This window comes from Andrena cerasifolii, unplaced genomic scaffold, assembly GCF_050908995.1.
Source record: "Andrena cerasifolii isolate SP2316 unplaced genomic scaffold, iyAndCera1_principal scaffold3170, whole genome shotgun sequence".
Lineage (NCBI taxonomy): Eukaryota > Metazoa > Arthropoda > Insecta > Hymenoptera > Andrenidae > Andrena > Andrena cerasifolii.
The window spans coordinates 1-10650 of record NW_027488061.1 but is presented as its reverse complement, the minus strand read 5'-3'; the positions used below and the strand labels follow the sequence as shown (position 1 = coordinate 10650).

The 10650-nt window shown below is 20.6% G+C and overlaps 1 long non-coding RNA gene across 2 annotated transcripts; it reads left to right on the top strand.

The window, feature by feature from the left end:
• Positions 1-105: 105 nt before the first annotated feature.
• LOC143378325 (uncharacterized) lies at positions 106-10632 on the top strand. 2 transcript variants are annotated; one of them, XR_013088203.1, is made up of 4 exons: positions 106-3821; positions 4803-5879; positions 6287-9753; positions 10385-10632. It is a non-coding gene; the product is annotated as an uncharacterized LOC143378325 (long non-coding RNA). The 2 variants fall into 2 exon arrangements; XR_013088204.1 differs by lacking the exon at positions 10385-10632 and having other exon boundaries at positions 6036-6299.
• The last annotated feature ends 18 nt before the right edge of the window (positions 10633-10650 follow it).

Genomic DNA, 10650 nt, shown 5'->3' with positions numbered 1-10650 from the left:
TAAATTATCTAGAGAAAAAATAGGTGTATAAATATAGATAAATAGGTAAATAAACCAAACAAAAAAAGGTAACTAAAAAAATAGGTATAATAAATTAGAGGAAAAAATTGGTAAATAAACAGAGAAAAAATACGTAAATAAATGAGAGAGAAAATAGGTAAATATATAGAGAAAAAATAGGTAAATAAATAGAGAAAAAGAGGTAAATAAATAGAGAAAAATAGGTAAATAAATAGATAAAAAAATAGGTAAATAAAATAGAGAAAAAATAGGCAAATAAATAGATAAAAATAGGTAAATAAACTAGAGAAAAATAGGTGTATCAATAGAGAAAAATAGCTAAATAAAGCAAGGAAGCAAGGTAAATAAAAAAATAGGTAAATAAATTAGAGGAAAAAATTGGTAAATAAACAGAGAAAACAAAAGAGGTAAAAAAATAGAGAAAAAAATAGGTAAATTATCTGGAGAAACAATAGGTGTATAAATATAGATAAATAGGTAAATAAACCAAACAAAAAAAGGTAAATAAAAAAATAGGTAAATAAATTAGAGGAAAAAATTGCTAAATAAACAGAGAAAAATAGGTAAATAAATAGAGAAAACAAAAGAGGTAAAAAAATAGAGAAAAAAATAGGTAAATTATCTAGAGAAAAAATAGGTGTATAAATATAGATAAATAGGTAAATAAACCAAACAAAAAAAGGTAAATAAAAAAATAGGTAAATAAATTAGAGGAAAAAATTGGTAAATAAACAGAGAAAAAATACGTAAATAAATGAGAGAGAAAATAGGTAAATATATAGAGAAAAAATAGGTAAATAAATAGAGAAAAAGAGGTAAATAAATAGAGAAAAATAGGTAAATAAATAGATAAAAAAATAGGTAAATAAAATAGAGAAAAAATAGGCAAATAAATAGATAAAAATAGGTAAATAAACTAGAGAAAAATAGGTGTATCAATAGAGAAAAATAGCTAAATAAAGCAAGGAAACAAGGTAAATAAAAAAATAGGTAAATAAATTAGAGGAAAAAATAGGTAACTAAACAGAGAAAAAGTAGGTAAATAAATGAGAGAAAGAAAGAGGTAAATAACTACAGAACAAATAGGTAAATAAAAAGAGAAAAAATAGGTAAATAAATAGAGAAAAAATAGTTAAATTATCTAGAGAAAAAATAGGTGTATAAATATAGATAAATAGCTAAATAAATCAAAGAAAAAAAGGTAAATAAAAAATAGATAAATAAATTAAAGGAAAAAATAGTTAAATAAACAGAGAAAAAATAGGTAAATAAATAGAGAAAACAAAAGAGGTAAAAAAATAGAGAAAAAAATAGGTAAATTATCTAGAGAAAAAATAGGCAAATAAATAGAGAAAAATAGGTAAATTATCTAGAGAAAAATAGGTAAATAAATGGAGAAAACAAAAGAGGTAAATAAATAGAGAAAAATAGGGAAATATATAGAGAAAAAATAGGTAAGTAAAAAGAGAAAAAAGAGGTAAATAAATAGAGAAAAATAGGTAAATAAATAGATAAAAAATAGGTAAATGAAATAGAGAAAAAAATAGGCAAATAAATAGAGAAAAATAGGTAAATTATCTAGAGAAAAAATAGGTAAATAAATAGAGAAAATAGGTAAATAAACCAAACAAAAAAAGGTAAATAAAAAAATAGGTAAATAAATTAGAGGAAAAAATAGGTAAATAAATAGAGAAAACAAAAGAGGTAAAAAAATAGAGAAAAAAATAGGTAAATTATCTAGAGAAAAAATAGGTGTATAAATATAGATAAATAGGTAAATAAACCAAACAAAAAAAGGTAAATAAAAAAATAGGTAAATAAATTAGAGGAAAAAATTGCTAAATAAACAGAGAAAAAATAGGTAAATAAATAGAGAAAACAAAAGAGGTAAAAAAATAGAGAAAAAAATAGGTAAATTATCTAGAGAAAAAATAGGTGTATAAATATAGATAAATAGGTAAATAAACCAAACAAAAAAAGGTAAATAAAAAAATAGGTAAATAAATTAGAGGAAAAAATTGGTAAATAAACAGAGAAAAAATACGTAAATAAATGAGAGAGAAAATAGGTAAATGTATAGAGAAAAAATAGGTAAATAAATAGAGAAAAAGAGGTAAATAAACAGAGAAAAATAGGTAAATTATCTAGAGAAAAAATTGGTGTATAAATATAGATAAATAGCTAAATAAATAAAAAAAAAGGTAAATAAAAAATAGGTAAATAAATTATAGGAAAAAATGGGTAAATAAACAGTGAAAAATAGGTAATGAAGTAGAGGAAACAAAGGAGGTTAGTAAATACTGAAAAAGAGGTAAATAACTAGAGAAAAATAGGTAAATAAATAGAGAAAACAAAAGAGGTAAATAAATGGAGAAAACAAAAGAGGTAAATAAATAGAGAAAAATAGGTAAATATATAGAGAAAAAATAGGTAAATAAATAGAGAAAAAAGAGGTAAATAAATAGAGAAAAATAGGTAAATAAATAGAGAAAACAAAAGAGGTAAAAAAATAGAGAAAAGATAGGTAAATTATCTAGAGAAAAAATAGGTGTATAAATATAGATAAATAGCTAAATAAATCAAAGAAAAAAAGGTAAATAAAAAATAGATAAATAAATTAAAGGAAAAAATAGTTAAATAAACAGAGAAAAAATAGGTAAATAAATAGAGAAAACAAAAGAGGTAAAAAAATAGAGAAAAAAATAGGTAAATTATCTAGAGAAAAAATAGGCAAATAAATAGAGAAAAATAGGTAAATTATCTAGAGAAAAATAGGTAAATAAATGGAGAAAACAAAAGAGGTAAATAAATAGAGAAAAAATAGGGAAATATATAGAGAAAAAATAGGTAAGTAAATAGAGAAAAAAGAGGTAAATAAATAGAGAAAAATAGGTAAATAAATAGATAAAAAATAGGTAAATGAAATAGAGAAAAAAATAGGCAAATAAATAGAGAAAAATAGGTAAATTATCTAGAGAAAAAATAGGTAAATAAATAGAGAAAATAGGTAAATAAACCAAACAAAAAAAGGTAAATAAAAAAATAGGTAAATAAATTAGAGGAAAAAATTGGTAAATAAACAGAGAAAACAAAAGAGGTAAAAAAATAGAGAAAAAAATAGGTAAATTATCTAGAGAAAAAATAGGTGTATAAATATAGATAAATCGGTAAATAAACCAAACAAAAAAAGGTAAATAAAAAAATAGGTAAATAAATTAGAGGAAAAAATTGCTAAATAAACAGAGAAAAAATAGGTAAATAAATAGAGAAAACAAAAGAGGTAAAAAAATAGAGAAAAAAATAGGTAAATTATCTAGAGAAAAAATAGGTGTATAAATATAGATAAATAGGTAAATAAACCAAACAAAAAAAGGTAACTAAAAAAATAGGTAAATAAATTAGAGGAAAAAATTGGTAAATAAACAGAGAAAAAATACGTAAATAAATGAGAGAGAAAATAGGTAAATATATAGAGAAAAAATAGGTAAATAAATAGAGAAAAGGAGGTAAATAAATAGAGAAAAATAGGTAAATAAATAGATAAAAAAATAGGTAAATAAAATAGAGAAAAAATAGGCAAATAAATAGATAAAAATAGGTAAATAAACTAGAGAAAAATAGGTGTATCAATAGAGAAAAATAGCTAAATAAAGCAAGGAAGCAAGGTAAATAAAAAAATAGGTAAATAAATTAGAGGAAAAAATAGGTAACTAAACAGAGAAAAAGTAGGTAAATAAATGAGAGAAAGAAAGAGGTAAATAACTACAGAACAAATAGGTAAATAAAAAGAGAAAAAATAGGTAAATAAATAGAGAAAAAATAGTTAAATTATCTAGAGAAAAAATAGGTGTATAAATATAGATAAATAGCTAAATAAATCAAAGAAAAAAAGGTAAATAAAAAATAGATAAATACATTAAAGGAAAAAATAGTTAAATAAACAGAGAAAAAATAGGTAAATAAATAGAGAAAACAAAAGAGGTAAAAAAATAGAGAAAAAAATAGGTAAATTATCTAGAGAAAAAATAGGCAAATAAATAGAGAAAAATAGGTAAATTATCTAGAGAAAAATAGGTAAATAAATGGAGAAAACAAAAGAGGTAAATAAATAGAGAAAAATAGGGAAATATATAGAGAAAAAATAGGTAAGTAAATAGAGAAAAAAGAGGTAAATAAATAGAGAAAAATAGGTAAATAAATAGATAAAAAATAGGTAAATGAAATAGAGAAAAAAATAGGCAAATAAATAGAGAAAAATAGGTAAATTATCTAGAGAAAAAATAGGTAAATAAATAGAGAAAATAGGTAAATAAACCAAACAAAAAAATGTAAATAAAAAAATAGGTATATAAATTAGAGGAAAAAATTGGTAAATAAACAGAGAAAACAAAAGAGGTAAAAAAATAGAGAAAAAAATAGGTAAATTATCTAGAGAAAAAAAAGGTGTATACATATAGATAAATAGGTAAATAAACCAAACAAAAAAAGGTAAATAAAAAAATAGGTAAATAAATTAGAGGAAAAAATTGCTAAATAAACAGAGAAAAAATAGGTAAATAAATAGAGAAAACAAAAGAGGTAAAAAAATAGAGAAAAAATAGGTAAATTATCTAGAGAAAAAATAGGTGTATAAATATAGATAAATAGGTAAATAAACCAAACAAAAAAAGGTAAATAAAAAAATAGGTAAATAAATTAGAGGAAAAAATTGGTAAATAAACAGAGAAAAAATACGTAAATAAATGAGAGAGAAAATAGGTAAATATATAGAGAAAAAATAGGTAAATAAATAGAGAAAAAGAGGTAAATAAATAGAGAAAAATAGGTAAATAAATAGATAAAAAAATAGGTAAATAAAATAGAGAAAAAATAGGCAAATAAATAGATAAAAATAGGTAAATTATCTAGAGAAAAAATAGGTGTATAAATATAGATAAATAGCTAAATAAATAAAAAAAAAGGTAAATAAAAAAATAGGTAAATAAATTATAGGAAAAAATGGGTAAATAAACAGTGAAAAATAGGTAATGAAGTAGAGGAAACAAAGGAGGTTAGTAAATACTGAAAAAGAGGTAAATAACTAGAGAAAAATAGGTAAATAAATAGAGAAAACAAAAGAGGTAAATAAATGGAGAAAACAAAAGAGGTAAATAAATAGACAAAAAATAGGTAAATATATAGAGAAAAAATAGGTAAATAAATAGAGAAAAAAGAGGTAAATAAATAGAGAAAAATAGGTAAATAAATAGAGAAAACAAAAGAGGTAAAAAAATAGAGAAAAGATAGGTAAATTATCTAGAGAAAAAATAGGTGTATAAATATAGATAAATAGCTAAATAAATCAAAGAAAAAAAGGTAAATAAAAAATAGATAAATAAATTAAAGGAAAAAATAGTTAAATAAACAGAGAAAAAATAGGTAAATAAATAGAGAAAACAAAAGAGGTAAAAAAATAGAGAAAAAAATAGGTAAATTATCTAGAGAAAAAATAGGCAAATAAATAGAGAAAAATAGGTAAATTATCTAGAGAAAAATAGGTAAATAAATGGAGAAAACAAAAGAGGTAAATAAATAGAGAAAAATAGGGAAATATATAGAGAAAAAATAGGTAAGTAAATAGAGAAAAAAGAGGTAAATAAATAGAGAAAAATAGGTAAATAAATAGATAAAAAATAGGTAAATGAAATAGAGAAAAGAATAGGCAAATAAATAGAGAAAAATAGGTAAATTATCTAGAGAAAAAATAGGTAAATAAATAGAGAAAATAGGTAAATAAACCAAACAAAAAAAGGTAAATAAAAAAATAGGTAAATAAATTAGAGGAAAAAATTGGTAAATAAACAGAGAAAACAAAAGAGGTAAAAAAATAGAGAAAAAAATAGGTAAATTATCTGGAGAAAAAATAGGTGTATAAATATAGATAAATAGGTAAATAAACCAAACAAAAAAAGGTAAATAAAAAAATAGGTAAATAAATTAGAGGAAAAAATTGCTAAATAAACAGAGAAAAATAGGTAAATAAATAGAGAAAACAAAAGAGGTAAAAAATAGAGAAAAAAATAGGTAAATTATCTAGAGAAAAAATAGGTGTATAAATATAGATAAATAGGTAAATAAACCAAACAAAAAAAGGTAAATAAAAAAATAGGTAAATAAATTAGAGGAAAAAATTGGTAAATAAACAGAGAAAAAATACGTAAATAAATGAGAGAGAAAATAGGTAAATATATAGAGAAAAAATAGGTAAATAAATAGAGAAAAAGAGGTAAATAAATAGAGAAAACAAAAGAGGTAAAAAAATAGAGAAAAAATAGGTAAATAAATAGAGAAAAAGAGGTAAATAAATAGAGAAAAATAGGTAAATAAATAGATAAAAATAGGCAAATAAATAGGCAAAAATAGGTAAATAAACTAGAGAAAAAATAGGTAAATAAATTAGAGAAAAAATAGATAAATAAATAGAGAAAAAATAGGTGAATAAATAGAGAAAAATAGGTAAATAAATTAGAGGAAAAAACAGATAAATAAATTACAGGAAAAAATAGGTAAATAAACAGAGAAATAATTGGTAAATAAATTAGAGAAAAATAGGTGTATAAATAGAGAAAAATAGCTAAATATATCAAGGAAAAAAGGTAAATAAAAAAATAGGTAAATAAATTAGAGGAAAAAATAGGTAACTAAACAGAAAAAATAGGCAAATAAATTAGAGAAAAAAATAAATAAAGAAATAGTGAAAAATAGGTAATGAAGTAGAGAATACAAAGGAGGTAAATAAAAACAGAAAATAGGTAAATACATAGAGAAAAATAGGTAAATAAAAAGAGAAAAAAGAGGTAAATAAATAGAGAAAAATAGGTAAATAAACAGAGAAAAAATAGGTGAATAAATAGAGAAAAATAGGTAAATAAATTAGAGGAAAAAACAGATAAATAAATTACAGGAAAAAATAGGTAAATAAACAGAGAAATAATTGGTAAATAAATTAGAGAAAAATAGGTGTATAAATAGAGAAAAATAGCTAAATATATCAAGGAAAAAAAGGTAAATAAAAAAATAGGTAAATAAATTAGAGGAAAAAATAGGTAACTAAACAGAAAAAATAGGCAAATAAATTAGAGAAAAAAATAAATAAAGAAATAGTGAAAAATAGGTAATGAAGTAGAGAATACAAAGGAGGTAAATAAAAACAGAAAATAGGTAAATACATAGAGAAAAATAGGTAAATAAAAAGAGAAAAAAGAGGTAAATAAATAGAGAAAAATAGGTAAATAAACAGAGAAAAAGTAGGTAAATAAAATAGAGAAAAAATAGGTAAATAAAGAGAGAAAAAATAGGTAAATTATCTAGAGAAAAAATTGGGGTATAAATATAGATAAATAGCTAAATAAATAAAAAAAAGGTAAATAAAAAATAGGTAAATAAATTAAAGGAAAAAATAGTTAAATAAACAGAGAAAAAATAGGTAAATAAATAGAGAAAACAAAAGAGGTAAAAAAATAGAGAAAAAAATAGGTAAATTATCTAGAGAAAAAATAGGCAAATAAATAGAGAAAAATAGGTAAATTATCTAGAGAAAAAATAGGTAAATAAATAGAGAAAAATAGGTAAATAAACCAAACAAAAAAAGGTAAATAAATTATAGGAAAAAATGGGTAAATAAACAGTGAAAAAATAGGTAATGAAGTAGAGGAAACAAAGGAGGTTAGTAAATACTGAAAAAGAGGTAAATAACTAGAGAAAAATAGGTAAATAAATGGAGAAAACAAAAGAGGTAAATAAATAGAGAAAAATAGGTAAGTAAATAGAGAAAAAAGAGGTAAATAAATAGAGAAAAATAGGTAAATAAATAGATAAAAAAATAGGTAAATGAAATAGAGAAAAAAATAGGCAAATAAATAGAGAAAAATAGGTAAATTATCTAGAGAAAAAATAGGTAAATAAATAGAGAAAATAGGTAAATAAACCAAACAAAAAAGGTAAATAATAAATAGGTAAATAAATTAGAGGAAAAAATTGGTAAATAAACAGAGAAAACAAAAGAGGTAAAAAAATAGAGAAAAAAATAGGTAAATTATCTAGAGAAAAAATAGGTGTATAAATATAGATAAATAGGTAAATAAACCAAACAAAAAAAGTAAATAAAAAAATAGGTAAATAAATTAGAGGAAAAAATTGGTAAATAAACAGAGAAAAATAGGTAAATAAATAGAGAAAACAAAAGAGGTAAAAAAATAGAGAAAAAAATAGGTAAATTATCTAGAGAAAAAATAGGTGTATAAATATAGATAAATAGGTAAATAAACCAAACAAAAAAAGGTAAATAAAAAAATAGGTAAATAAACTAGAGGAAAAAATTGGTAAAAAAACAGAGAAAAATACGTAAATAAATGAGAGAGAAAATAGGTAAATATATAGAGAAAAAATAGGTAAATAAATAGAGAAAAAGAGGTAAATAAACACAGAAAAAGTAGGTAAATAAAATAGAGAAAAAATAGGTAAATAAAGAGAGAAAAAATAGGTAAATTATCTAGAGAAAAAATTGGTGTATAAATATAGATAAATAGCTAAATAAATAAAAAAAAAGGTAAATAAAAAATAGGTAAATAAATTATAGGAAAAAATGGGTAAATAAACAGTGAAAAATAGGTAATGAAGTAGAGGAAACAAAGGAGGTTAGTAAATACTGAAAAAGAGGTAAATAACTAGAGAAAAATAGGTAAATAAATAGAGAAAACAAAAGAGGTAAATAAATGGAGAAAACAAAAGAGGTAAATAAATAGACAAAAAATAGGTAAATATATAGAGAAAAAATAGGTAAATAAATAGAGAAAAAAGAGGTAAATAAATAGAGAAAAATAGGTAAATAAATAGAGAAAACAAAAGAGGTAAAAAAATAGAGAAGAGATAGGTAAATTATCTAGAGAAAAAATAGGTGTATAAATATAGATAAATAGCTAAATAAATCAAAGAAAAAAAGGTAAATAAAAAATAGATAAATAAATTAAAGGAAAAAATAGTTAAATAAACAGAGAAAAAATAGGTAAATAAATAGAGAAAACAAAAGAGGTAAAAAAATAGAGAAAAAATAGGTAAATAAATAGAGAAAAAGAGGTAAATAAATAGAGAAAAATAGGTAAATAAATAGATAAAAATAGGCAAATAAATAGGCAAAAATAGGTAAATAAACTAGAGAAAAAATAGGTAAATAAATTAGAGAAAAAATAGATAAATAAATAGAGAAAAAATAGGTGAATAAATAGAGAAAAATAGGTAAATAAATTAGAGGAAAAAACAGATAAATAAATTACAGGAAAAAATAGGTAAATAAACAGAGAAATAATTGGTAAATAAATTAGAGAAAAATAGGTGTATAAATAGAGAAAAATAGCTAAATATATCAAGGAAAAAAAGGTAAATAAAAAAATAGGTAAATAAATTAGAGGAAAAAATAGGTAACTAAACAGAAAAAATAGGCAAATAAATTAGAGAAAAAAATAAATAAAGAAATAGTGAAAAATAGGTAATGAAGTAGAGAATACAAAGGAGGTAAATAAAAACAGAAAATAGGTAAATACATAGAGAAAAATAGGTAAATAAAAAGAGAAAAAAGAGGTAAATAAATAGAGAAAAATAGGTAAATAAACAGAGAAAAAATAGGTGAATAAATAGAGAAAAATAGGTAAATAAATTAGAGGAAAAAACAGATAAATAAATTACAGGAAAAAATAGGTAAATAAACAGAGAAATAATTGGTAAATAAATTAGAGAAAAATAGGTGTATAAATAGAGAAAAATAGCTAAATATATCAAGGAAAAAAGGTAAATAAAAAAATAGGTAAATAAATTAGAGGAAAAAATAGGTAACTAAACAGAAAAAATAGGCAAATAAATTAGAGAAAAAAATAAATAAAGAAATAGTGAAAAATAGGTAATGAAGTAGAGAATACAAAGGAGGTAAATAAAAACAGAAAATAGGTAAATACATAGAGAAAAATAGGTAAATAAAAAGAGAAAAAAGAGGTAAATAAATAGAGAAAAATAGGTAAATAAACAGAGAAAAAGTAGGTAAATAAAATAGAGAAAAAATAGGTAAATAAAGAGAGAAAAAATAGGTAAATTATCTAGAGAAAAAATTGGGGTATAAATATAGATAAATAGCTAAATAAATAAAAAAAAGGTAAATAAAAAATAGGTAAATAAATTAAAGGAAAAAATAGTTAAATAAACAGAGAAAAAATAGGTAAATAAATAGAGAAAACAAAAGAGGTAAAAAAATAGAGAAAAAAATAGGTAAATTATCTAGAGAAAAAATAGGCAAATAAATAGAGAAAAATAGGTAAATTATCTAGAGAAAAAATAGGTAAATAAATAGAGAAAAATAGGTAAATAAACCAAACAAAAAAAGGTAAATAAATTATAGGAAAAAATGGGTAAATAAACAGTGAAAAAATAGGTAATGAAGTAGAGGAAACAAAGGAGGTTAGTAAATACTGAAAAAGAGGTAAATAACTAGAGAAAAATAGGTAAATAAATGGAGAAAACAAAAGAGGTAAATAAATAGAGAAAAATAGGTAAGTAAATAGAGAAAAAAGAGGTAAATAAATAGAGAAAAATAGGTAAATAAAT